General features: G+C 46.4%; 1 protein-coding gene across 1 annotated transcript in view; it reads right to left on the minus strand.

Annotated features, from left to right (window-relative positions):
• LOC123516211 (ATP-dependent RNA helicase abstrakt-like) overlaps positions 1-3,378 on the minus strand; it is a 58,841-nt gene extending 55,463 nt beyond the window's left edge. The window contains exon 1 of the mRNA XM_045275414.1: positions 3,358-3,378. The gene's annotated coding sequence lies outside the window, so the exon portion shown is untranslated. The remainder of the gene's footprint in view (positions 1-3,357) is intronic.
• Positions 3,379-13,142: the final 9,764 nt, after the last annotated feature.

Raw genomic sequence — 13,142 nt, forward strand, 5'->3', positions numbered from 1 at the left:
CCATCAACAGTCGCTCCTATCACGGCCCACCATCTACTAACGAAAGGAAGTAGCGAGTCCATGGATTACTGATAAATATATGAATGTGTATTACCATTTTTTAGCGGCACTTAAGTGACCACATTTGAGTTACCTCTTGGTGTGTGTGTGTGTGTGTGTGTGTGTGTGTGTGTGTGTGTGTGTGTGTGTGTGTGTGTGTGTGTGTGTGTGTGTGTGTAATTCACCTCGGTCGTCTGCTGGTCACCCAGCCAGTCTTCCACATTATGGAGCAAGCTCAGAGCTTATAGACCGATCTTCGGGTAGGACTGAGACCACAACACACTCCACACACCGGGAAAGCGAGGCCACAACCCCTCGAGTTACATCCCGTACCTATTTACTGCTAGGTGAACAGGGGTTTGTGTGTGTGTGTGTGTGTGTGTGTGTGTGTGTGTGTGTGTGTGTGTGTGTGTGTGTGTGTGTGTGTGTGTGTGTGTGTGTGTGTGTGTGTGTGTGTGCATTTCATTCAAAGAGAAAAAACAGTGTTGCTTCTCAGATTGTTACTTCAGATGTAGGTAAAGCCAGTTGCCTACTGGCGGCGGGGAAGGGATTGTATGGCAGCATCCCACGGCCCCATTAACAAAAACGTCAAAGGAGCAGTTGTATCATGATACAAGGCGTTACTGATGAGGATTCGTGTCCTTGTTACGCAACCATTAACTCGGTACATCACATTACACACCATCACGCGTCTCCATGGCAATGCTCCCAGAAGACATCGACATCGACATTCCCTAACACCGCCATTGCACAGTGGGGGAGGCAGGGTCGTTAATGGATCTGTACTTTAATGGATGCAGATGTAAATCCGGCAATGTAATAATTTTGAGTCCAAGAAATAGCGAAGAAAACAAGTAATTACCATACGTGCAACTCAGTAAGTTGAGTAAAGTTAGTTAGTTGTTTGTTGTGCTTCCTACATTTGAATCCCCTCACAATGAGACTCTTAACTAAATATCAGTTGTTCTTTTCTCCAGGAAACAGCTCGGCTCTCCAAGAAACGAACCACCAACGCCACCATACTCATGGATCCTAATCACCGATTGCAGGACACGAAAGTTAAAAAAAAAAAAAAAAAAAAAAAAATTACCAGGTTCGCATCTGTCATAGTCCTGAGTTAAGAAAGAAAATAAGAAAAAAAGAAAACTATGAAACAAAGGACCCATACTTTTCCTTACATGTGTAAGAAGGAAACTCTGTCTGAAAAGAACGACCCATTACTGAAAAAATGCATCTGCACGTAATATTTCATCTTCAACAACTGCATGCACGAACCAACTAATGTGTAGGTTGAGTTGAGAAAAGTGGACATGGGAGGATTTGGCCAGGGATATATATGGGTGCATCAGTGTGGGTCGAGGTGGATGTGGGCACAGAAAGTGAGGGCGGAGCTGACTTCGCAGTGCGTCGAGATTTGCATCCTCACTTGCCGGCCCGAGCAGCGAGTGGGGACGTGCAGCAGGCGGCGCTCTACTGTTCTTGACGCGCCACGCCGGATAAGGAGAGAAACCGCTCTGACTCTCGCTGCCACTGGCTCACCTTGTTTACTTACTGTATTGTTAATTTCCGGTTTATATGTGTGCACTTTTTTTCTTTCCCTTGTTGGATATGGCACTTCCAAACCTGCTCCTGGATGCCTGTCTGGACGACGATTCTGCAATTCTGACGGCGTGACTGTCTCCCCATTTTCTGCAGTTACGGTCAATATACAGAAACAAAACCCAATTCAAATTGGTAGCCTATACTGAAAATACACTCTTTCATTCAGAAAAACCTTGGGTAGTAGAGATAGGTGGATTCCACCACTTCCTGAGGCGCGGCAAGAACAACCACCCCAGGGAACGCCTCACAATACCACAGCCTCATCGCGGCTATTTTTAGCTTGCAGATCCAACAGCTCTCTTGCATAACTCCTCAGACGTTTCCTTTCTCCCACTGACCTCCAAACACTGATACATAAGAAGTCCGGTTCATTAAAGACAAAAGAAAATCCGGCAGCCAGGCCTCCCACAGCTCACGCGGGACAACCCCAACACCACGCAAGGCAGGCACGGTCATCAGCAGGGAAGAGACTTGTGCCGTCTGCCTAGTGTAGTCACGCTTAAAATAGCAGAGTATGACCTTGGCCAGCTCCTGACCCTCCTCCCTCCTTCCCCTGCTGTGCCCAGTGCAAGAGAGGCTGTGACCTACTTCCTCAGCCTTGCCCGCACCACCAGTTCCGTCGTCACAGGATCCCCAGCTCCTCGCTTCGCCCTACATCACTGATACACTGCACCAGTCATGCCAAATACCAGCGCAGCCCTAAAAGCCTGACAGTAATCGATCAATCAGCCTCCCTACCTGTACCAATGAGTGTTGTGCTGAGTAGGTGACACCTGCCGTGGATTCCGTTATAGCACACTTTCTCCGCGTCTCGACCGTTCACACGCCAACAAACTTTCTCAGCTGCCATCTCCGGTTCGACACGCTGCTCTCGCACGATCAGTTTTCTCTCCGTGCGGCTGAATCCCCAGACCACAGTGTATCTCGGCTCAACCTGATACACCTATCGTATGATCAACATGTTCAGCCAGCGATCACCTACTTACTAAAATATAAAAACCATGACTGAGCAAATCCTATTACTTTTTTGCCAATGTATTCTGTCGATGAAACAAAAATTACCGATTCCTGTTTGTTAATTGATGGTATGACTGAAAACTGGAACGATTATCTTTTTCTTATCCTCGAATTGACCGAATTAATATTTCGGACCTTATCTTACCTTCCTAGTGATACTGTATGATTCCAGCAACACCTCTTTGATGTCTTCTGCTGTGTTTGTACTCCTTGCCTTTTCCCTTTCCTTTGAACAGCTTCCTCGAACGGTATTCCATTTCATTCATTTCTGTTTCATCTGTTATGTTTCTCTCTCTCTCTCTCTCTCTCTCTCTCTCTCTCTCTCTCTCTCTCTCTCTCTCTCTCTCTCTCTCTCTCTCTCTCTCTCTCTCTCTCTCTTTTTCGGTCTCACCGTCACCGTTTATTCCTTTCTTTGTCGAAGTCACGCGTTTCTTTTTTTCTCTTTGTGCTGTTCTTTGTCCCTCTCAAGCTGAGCCTTCTCCCACATTCCTTCTACGGGGCGCCACTCCCTCGACCTCGACATCGACCTCTCCCCTCCCACACGACCTCCTTATTCGGTTACGTCCTTCCCACACGCCTGTTTTTATCATGCCGTTCCCGAACCCACACGCACGCCCACTCTTTGCAGTAGACACCCACCGACCCACCCAACCACTCACCCTACACTCATGAATGACAACAGAGAGTCGTCTCACTTACCCGGGGGATGGATGGTCGGGTCTGGTGTCAGCAGCGGCGGGTGACAGGCAGGCCCTCAGCGGGCCTCCGGGTGAGCAGGAGCTTCATCTTTGTGGACGAAACAAAATGTGGTGTGAGTAATGAAAGGTGTTTGCCGCTCTGATGGAATTTTTTTTCTTTTTGGCGTGTGGCTGCATTTGTACAATGACGCAAGCGGCGACGCCCTCACCTTAAATGCATGGAATCACACATCTTGGTATCCCGAGAAGAGAAAAAAAAAAAAAAAAAAAAATGGCACAAAACAGTTCCCGAACCATCAACACTTTTATGACTTCGTGAACACTCAATCTTCACCAACTTATACAATTCATAAGATCATCCAGTAACAAAGTCTATTCATAGTAATGGCAAAGCTACAGAACTTAGTAAATCGTGGCCTCTGAAATGATTATATACGTATATATAAAAAGATTATTAATAGAATATAAGAATGGTGATCAGGACTCCAGCAAGTGACTCATCACTGTTCAATACACCGCTTCGTGTCCGCCTCTACCTGCGTACACACCCTCAACTTCTCTTCTAACCCCGTTCTGGCTAAACCTTACCAAGATTCCCGTCAGAATAGGTATGTATGAGGAACTACATAACTATCGGCGTACGTGAAAACCTCTTGTAGTGCTGCCGTGAGGGCGAGGCCGTGTACAGGTGAAGCCAACCAACCAGAATGAATAGAGGCACGAGTCACCGAGACCGTGAACCATGGGGTGTGAAGTTAAGCTGGGTCGTACTGGCTTACGTGTGTGGAGAGGATATACTCATATTTACGTAAAAATTCTTTGACTTACAGGCAGTCGTCTGAGATATTTTTGGTGCAATTTAGACTCAGATTTCGTTCTGATGTTAGGTGAGATGGGTGAGGATGGGGAGAGAGGGAAGGAGAGAGAGGGGGGGTGAGTGTGTATAGGTGACGCAGAGAGACAGGATGAGAAGTGAGAGGCTGGAGGATGGAGTGGCGAGGAGGCTGTGGATGGCATAGCAAGGCGATCATGAGTGGAATTGTGAAGGGTGGATGGTGGAGCGGGTTTAAGAGGGATAACGCAGCAAATCTGTATGGAGAGAGAGAGAGAGAGAGAGAGAGAGAGAGAGAGAGAGAGAGAGAGAGAGAGAGAGAGAGAGAGAGAGAGAGAGAGAGAGAATGACCATGAGTGCAGGACACAAAAGAACAAGTAGGAGGTAGGAGGGAGGGATGAGAACAGAAACAACAGCAACCAGTGAGAAGTAAGGATGGATAAAAAAGAACGCGTAAATTAAAGAAAGACGCAAGGGGAGAACACGTCAAGGATTGAAACGAGAGGGATGGAAGATGAGAAGGCAGGGAAGAGGGGACCTGTTAAAAATAATAATGTCAAAAGAATGAACCAGAGGAGACGTATGGTAGGGGGCGGGCGAGCCAATAACAACAATAATATAGAAAAAAATAAGAGAAAGAGGAGGAGGAGGACGCTGGGTACACGAGAGAGAGAGAGAGAGAGAGAGAGAGAGAGAGAGAGAGAGAGAGAGAGAGAGAGAGAGGATAAAAGAAGGATGGTAAGGCACCATTGACACCCAAGGCCACAGTACCGGGCAAGGCAGCGCGATACGAGTACACACACACTCACGGCACTCGAGGCTTGAACAAGGACCTCTCTCACTGTACCGTGCCACCACACACACACACACACACACACACACACACACACACACACACACACACCGCACGCACGCAAACACATGAGAGAGAGAGAGAGAGAGAGAGAGAGAGAGAGAGAGAGAGAGAGAGAGAGAGAGAGAGAGAGAGAGAGAGAGAGAGAGAGAGAGAGAGTTCTAGGAAACATCAAACTGTCCATTGCAATGACGGTGGATCGCCATACACATTCAGGACTAAATATTTCAACGGGAGCTGCGGGAATTTTCATGAATGGAGATTTCATAATTGCAGACACCGCAGTACAAATTTTCCTGAAGAGGTGTGGAGACTGGAGATGGGTGAAACGATTACTGGAAATCACAAGAAAATCCTTACATCCTGCAGTGTTTGAATGTTAGCCCGTCGCTTGTGGTTGTATGACGGTGGGAGGGCGTGGCGGGACGGTGGGCCGGCGGACGGGCGGGAGAGGACCAGCAAGAGGAGAGGGGAGACATGCAAGGCCACATTTATCCATTGGTCCTGATGAAATAATTCTGGCCACATCCGCTGCACGGTGGACGATCTTTACTCTCCGGGGATCTGTACTCTGCTGGTACAGCTGCTCCTGCTCCTGCTCTGGCCGTTTGCTGGCTGATACTCTGTTCGTCAGCAAGTTGAACGTACTAGGAACCAAATGTACAGGTGTCTGTTCGCCAGCTTGTCAGTGATTCTGCATTTTTTTTTTTTAGTTCGAATGTCTGTTATTTTGTCAGTTTGGTTGTCTATCCACTCAATCCTATTACAAGTCAGTTTTTTTCTTGTTCATTCTATTTGACTGTCTGCTTTCATGTATGCTTCTTAGGCCGTTTGCACGGCAGCCCATCTTTTCTTTCTCACGTAAGTTCCTTTGTCTGCTCGCATGTCAATTCGTTTCCCTTTTCGCATTTGTTCCTTCGCATGTTGTTCTTGTCACGGTTCCTTCACTACTCAGCAGCTGCACAACAATAGGTAAAAAATACTTTTTTGCGTGTGTACATGACGAATGAGGAAGTAAAGTAGCAAAAATGACTCGCCTAATTAACTTTTCCTTCATACCTGAAAAAAAGCACAGCACACACTCTGAAAACACAGTTCTACGTAAGTTTTGTTGCAGCTGTTGCACAGCTGTACTGGCCTTCCCGTCCTGCACACCCTGTACCCTGCACGTGGTGAGAGCAACAACACAGGAGTCCATACCTTCTGCTCGGGGCGGTGGACGATAGAAGAAATGTGCTGCTCACGGTCAACGCACTACTCCCCACTAGACCACCTCTCCTATCACTTTCGCTACAGACTCTGACTTCAACAACTCCAAGTCTTAAAACAAGAACCTAATTTTCGACATAAACCATCAAATTATTCAGTTGCATGACTATGGGTATACATAACCGTAAGATAAATAACATACATTTTAACGAAAACCTGATATTCAGCTGCCCATAGACTGCGTGGCAGGTCACATCCACATACGGCTAGTTAGATCAACACAGCCTGGGAACACCACGACTGCGAAGAGGCGGCAAAGCGTGCAGCCATGCGCTTGACATATGATGGCAAAGACGGCTTAGTGAAGTGTAGCCGCAGGCACGTAAACTGCAAGCAAGAATGTCACAGCGATAGACTCAAGCTCACCTGTGGCTACGTGCCGCCTATGCTACAGTACAAAACACCTCGGTGATTGGTTGTAACGTTGTTTTCTGTAAGGTGGTGATCTACGTGCTATCCTCGTGTCCTGTTCTTCATGGGAACCCTCACCTACCCGGAACTCTCCCCTCCACTCAAGGCTCGGACGGTGCTTGCCGGAACAATCACAGCTCGAACCACACAGGCGGCCACAGGGATCAGGGGGCCGACAATGCACGACGCATAAAAACTACACGTGCCCATTGATCACCAGTTTTAATTCTCTCTCTTTCTCTCTCTCTCTCTCTCTCTCTCTCTTCCCGTAAGATATTAATTTCCTGTGTGTGAAGGGAGGACTCGTCTTCCCACCAAGGGCACACACCATCTTGCTTCAATAAAGATGTGTTACCTTCGCTACACAAATCACGAGTGAAAAAAAATAATCAACGCAACGAGAGAGAGAGAGAGAGAGAGAGAGAGAGAGAGAGAGAGAGAGAGAGAGAGAGAGAGAGAGAGAGAGAGAGAGAGAGAGAGAGAGAGAGAGAGAGAGAGAGAGAGAGAGAGAGAGAGAGAGAGAGAGAGAGAGAGAGAGAGAGAGAGAGAGAGGAGGGAGGGAGGGAGGAGGAGGAGGGAGGAGGGGGAGGGAGGAGGAGGAGGAGGAGGAGATGGAGAAGAAGAAGAAGAAGAAGAAGAAGAAGAAGAAGAAGAAGAAGAAGAAGAAGAAGAAGAAGAAGAAGAAGAAGAAGAAGAAGAAGAAGAAGAAGAAGAAGAAGAAGAAGAAGAAGAAGAAGAAGAAGAAGAAGAAATAAAGGAAGAAAAGTAGAAAATATAAAACAAGAAAGAAAAAGAAAAGAAGGAAAACAAAAGAAAGGAAGAACAAGAAGAAGAAAAGGAAAGAAGAAGAAGAGGGAGACTCCAGCGTTACAGATCACATGTGGACCAGAGTAACAGTGTGCGGAAGTTGAAAACAAATGCACTCAATAATCTCGGGTTACAAGTCAGTCCATCTCTAGGCAGGTGATGAGGCCCTGCAACCTTCAGGAGGGTAGGGTCTGGCGGTGGTGGTGGTGGTGGTGCTTCACGAATCTTGTATACGAATGGGAGCTACGCGAAGGTCCCTTCGCCAAGGAGCGGAGTTTCCCGTGTTCAGCACAAGATGTGGACATCAGCACTACAAACAACTCAGCTACGTACTGTGGCTAGGAAACGAGGCAACAAAAGTTAACGTAATGATGTAGTATGATCAATGACAGAAATTTCTAATGCTTCGCTGAAGATGCAAGACTCTTGAAAGTGTATTTTGTCTTTGCCATCTAAGAACGAACATTCACACGAGCACTGAATGGGTGAATACGTAAATGAATACATAAGTAAATATATAAATACATGAATATTTTTCTCGCATCTCATTGTCTCCTGCTCGTGTTTCTTTCTATGGCAATCAACATTACAGAATAATAATAATCTACACTCTTAATAGCAAACAATATTTTCACCTGAGACACGTGTGGCGCTGATCTGTGCTGACTTATGTTCGTCCCGGAAATACACATGAAGAACCAACAAGTAATTTCCCAACCACGTCCCTCATCACGGCGCTTCGTGTTTCCTGAAAGATAACTGTTTCCAGACCTGTTTGAGTAAAAAGTTTAGTCTTAAATATTAAGTATCAGTTATTTTCATTACACGAAAAGTGAGTTGGTTTCTATAAATATTTGTCCGGAAGTGAGAACCAAATATCGTGAATTACAACAGAACTTAACACAAGGTCATGGATCCTTAGCAGTTTCGTCTTTTTTTTCTTTTCATTATCATATTCATGGTGGTGGTTTCTTGGGTTTTATTTCCATTCAGAAACACGTCCCAATGTAACTACTTTGGGTACTGTAGGTTCGTGGGGCATCCGTCACTCAATCATGACCCCCACAAAAGAAAAATATTTAAGTAACCGCATCTAGAGAACCTTTTGACGAGGATGTGGATTTGAATTACCCAACAGATTCCAAGATCTAAGCCAACAGACAGTGCAGTGTAAGTTATATATATATATATATATATATATATATATATATATATATATATATATATATATATATATATATATATATATATATATATATATATATATATCATACTACTGGGTGTTTGATGTCGTCACTATGGCTGGCTGACCTAGTAATCAGTAATCAGAGGGTGGGTCGTTCTAAAAGATTATGAGAGTAAAGTAGCAACGCAATGCTCGCTAAGATGTACTGAATAATGTTAGCAAAACTTTAATGAATGTCAGTGGGGGATAAGATTAACAATATTGCCACGCAAGGTCTAGATGACGTGAGGAATTTTCAAGTTATTCCCAGAGGTATTAGATGATGAAGGATTTACATCTCAGGGCATATCCTCGTTAGGCAATCCTTCTCCGAATGTATTCACCACGGTAAACATGTTCGATCCCCTGATACTTTCAAGGACGAGCCTAACACGCTGCAAGGAAACAAGCTCATGTGCTCCACTATGGTTGTCTTTCTGTATATACGTACGTTCAACTTTCCGGACTACTTCATTTATAACCACAAACCACACGCAGTCGTCTCTTCTGTTTCCCTGGCGGTTTAATCCCCGGGATGTGTTTAATTCATTGAGCCATGTGAAGAGGCAAAATTATGCAGATTTTATGCTCATGCTTGACTAAAGCTAACTGGAGCAGAATAATGGGGGGTAAGTAGCGCCTGGGAGCAAACAGTGAGCCAGCCACCGCCCCATCGCCCGCTGCCACACCGCCACCCTGCCGCCTCCACCCACGCCATTCCACCTAAAACCAGCTACCAAGCAGTCACCATCTCAATTCCATTACCTCCACTCTAAATCTGCCCTGCCAATCTGTATATCTTCCACCTCCAACTTTCACTTTCCATCCACTACATCACTGCCTATACCATCCTTCACCTCCACTCCGTCATCCAACATCTTCCACCTTCTGTCCCTTTCACTTCGACCAGCATCCCACACATCCATCCGCCACCTTCCCCCCTGCAAGCCAGCATCTTTCATAGCCACCCCACCACACAGAACCTTCCACCTCTCCACCCAGAATCATCCACCATTCATCCATTCAGCATCCTCCACATCTCTGGTCGCCGCGCCTCCACCAGCCACTGATGGATGCTGCTCACGTTATAAGGACGGGATCATAATGCCACGCCACAAGGTTGGTCTCGAGTTACCTTGTCCACGAAACAAACACCATGAAACAGTTCGTCCTCTTGACCCACCTCCTCCATACAAACCAGACAGCCGTCCCCTACAATTTGCCCTGCCCGCTCCGCCCTCCGCCCCGACCCATACACCCACATCGTACCCAAAACGTAGTTGAGGGATCAAGTATTGGGGTCGCAATACTCCTGACGTCCATTAATCCTATCGAAACCGACCGAGGTTCTGGTGGCACGATCTGCTAGGGGACACTTCCACGGACGCTATCAGGGAGCTATCAGCCATGTCCATGTAAGTATAATATATAAATACTTTGATAAACTGTTTTGCCTGTTAACGATATGACCAAGTTTTCATGTGTCGTTGGGGGAATGATTCTCGCCCAGAGGTTTCTGTTGTAGCAGCAGCCGTGAGCGTGACTATCTGTACAGGACGCTTCCTCTGTCTGGCGAGCCTCCCAACCTTGAGTACTACAGGCTGGTAGAGGACGGGCAGGAGGATGGGGGAAGAGGAAAAGATCATCAACGGGAAGTTCGTCTGGACGTCTGGCAACTGCTGAGAAAACTGGGTCGGTTATAAATAGAGTGGAGGCGGGGAGGTGCCGACTGTGGCGCTAACCCTGCCCTGCCTTTCTCCCCTGCAGCTCTTTACGCCCACGGCATCTTGCACCTCCACAACAGGAAAAAGTGGACTAAAACGAACATGTTATCTCTGATTTACACCGCTGACTTAATTATCTCGGTCAACACAAACATGTGACCCCACAATGGCAACCCGCATGAATACCACCATTACGAGGCAGCAACAGCCGACCGCGACCCAGCGGCGACGGAGGGAGTCACGTGGTGGCAGTGACGGGCGCTCCTGGGAGTTTGTGAGAAACGCTGATGAGTGTCACATGACTGTGCGCGCGCATGAGAGAGAGAGAGAGAGAGAGAGAGAGAGAGAGAGAGAGAGAGATTCAATGTTATCCAAGAATATTAAACATGCAAGATTATGAAAGAAGTCGGATGCGTTTTTGTATCGAGGATGTGAGGCGAAGTTAGTGGAAGTTAATGCACAAAGCTTCACAAAGCATGTGTAGCCTGGAGCTTTGGCACAAAAACCCGCCACGTGCAGACTGACAAGATCTTCGTGCACCAGCCTCGAGGACCGCTTGCGAAGGACGTGCCTGGAGGCGAGGCAACCTGAGTATCAATGTGTGCAGCGTAATACACACTCACTGCCCAGTCACGTGTCATGGCTGCACTGAAAAGCCTGATAAGTATGAACGTAGGAGTGCGACAGGCCATTCAACAATCCCTAACACTATGTTACGTCAAAACTACGCAGTCAAAAGGAGGAAAATATACAAATGCTAAGCTCCGGAGATGAATTAATGCATTTAGGGAGAGTTCATGTGACATAAAAATGCATTATCCGAAGACAAAAGATTATTCCAGCGTCTGTCGCATCAACTAAGTAAAACAAAGGAAACAAGCACTAATCTACTACAAAACGGTCAGGAGACATAACGAAAGTACAGCAACTCTCAAAGATGACGAACATTGCATGTACAAAAAAAAAAAAAAATAAATAAATAAATAAATAAAAAAAAAATTAAATAAATAAATAAATAAAAAATAAAATAAAATAAAATAAATAAATAAACAAAGGAAACGAACGAAAGAAAATAGAGACCTTCGCACAGACACAACCACGAGAGAGGAAATGAGAGAACGACGCAAGAGAGTATGACGACGAGCTCCTGTCAGGAAATGTACCAGACGAACCTTCATGTGTTGCCAAAATAGTCCCTACCTTTACCTGCCTCACGCTCATCTGGTCCCAGACAGGTTAATTAGGCACAACAGGTAGTACTTCTCGCAGCTGATGACCTTACTGTGTGTAATTCACCACGGTCGTCTGCTGGTCATCCAGCCAGCCTTCCCCATTACGGAGCGAGCTCAGAGCTCATAGACCGATCTTCGGGTAGGACTGAGACCACAACACACTCCATACACCAGGAAAGCGAGGCCACAACCCCTCGAGTTACATCCCGTACCTATTTACTACTAGGTGAACAGGGACTACATATTAAGAGGCTTGCCCATCTGCCTTGCCGCTTCCCGGGACTCGAACCCGGACACTCTCGGTTGTGAACCGAGCGTGATAACCACTACACTAGGCGGTGTGTGTGTGTGTGTGTGTTTTCCTTGATGTGTTGTCGGGTGTTCTTTAGTATTGCTTAGTGTTGGTGGGTGTTGCAGACTTCCTCTTGTATTGCTGAGCGTTCCGAAGTATTGAAGATGCCTCCTTTGTGTTTGCGAGTGTTCCTTTGGTGTTCCTTTGTATTGTTGGGTGCTCCTTAGTGTTGACGAGTGTTCTTGGATATTACTGAGTGTTTGTTGTGAGTTGCTTGGTATTTCTGAGTATTCGTCATGAGTGAGGTATAGATGGATAATTGTCAGCTGAATAATTGTGTCTTGTTACCTGTCAGATGGATAAACCTTGAAAGCCGAGCAGTTTTCAGACCAAAGCTGGGTGCACGATTGTGGTGAGATGCATAGCTGTGTGTGCATGACCGTGTCCAGACTAGAAAAGAACACATGCACCTTGACATTTCGTGCATTACATACATATGAGAAGCAACACGCGCACAGAGAAACACACACACACACACACACACACACACACACACACACACACACACACACACACACACACACACACACACACACACAGGCAAATACATCAATGCATGCATAAAGAAACACACCCACTACTCGCTCACTCTAAAGACACCTAGCTTTGATGTGTTAAGCAAGACATAATGATCCCCATTTGTCATCTTCCTCCCGCCCGCCCTCCCTCCTTGGCTCACACTTCCCTCTAACTCAGCGTAAACAGTCGCCTCACACCGGGAAGGAGGCGCCTCACCTACCAGTTGTCTTTGGTAAACACAGTGACACTTAGACGCGTGAAGAGCATCTAGAACCATTACGTCGGACCGTTCTTAACAGTCAAGCGGCGTTCGCATTCTTAAATACCTGTTCAGGGCCCTCACCTGTCCACCGCGGCGCCACAAAGCGGGGAATGCGAGGACAAGGGGAACACTAGGGCACGTCAGAGTAATGAGACAACTCCTTCTGTGTCACATGAATTGAATGTCTACGTGTCTGGTAAAGCCATCATTGTTTTTAGGGCCCCGTCAAGATTATACGAGACGTGAGAGGAAAATACTAAATGACAAATGGTTTCACTTTGCATTACACGAAGGTGGGAG

The sequence above is a fragment of the Portunus trituberculatus genome, chromosome 40, assembly GCF_017591435.1.
Source record: "Portunus trituberculatus isolate SZX2019 chromosome 40, ASM1759143v1, whole genome shotgun sequence".
Taxonomy (NCBI): domain Eukaryota; kingdom Metazoa; phylum Arthropoda; class Malacostraca; order Decapoda; family Portunidae; genus Portunus; species Portunus trituberculatus.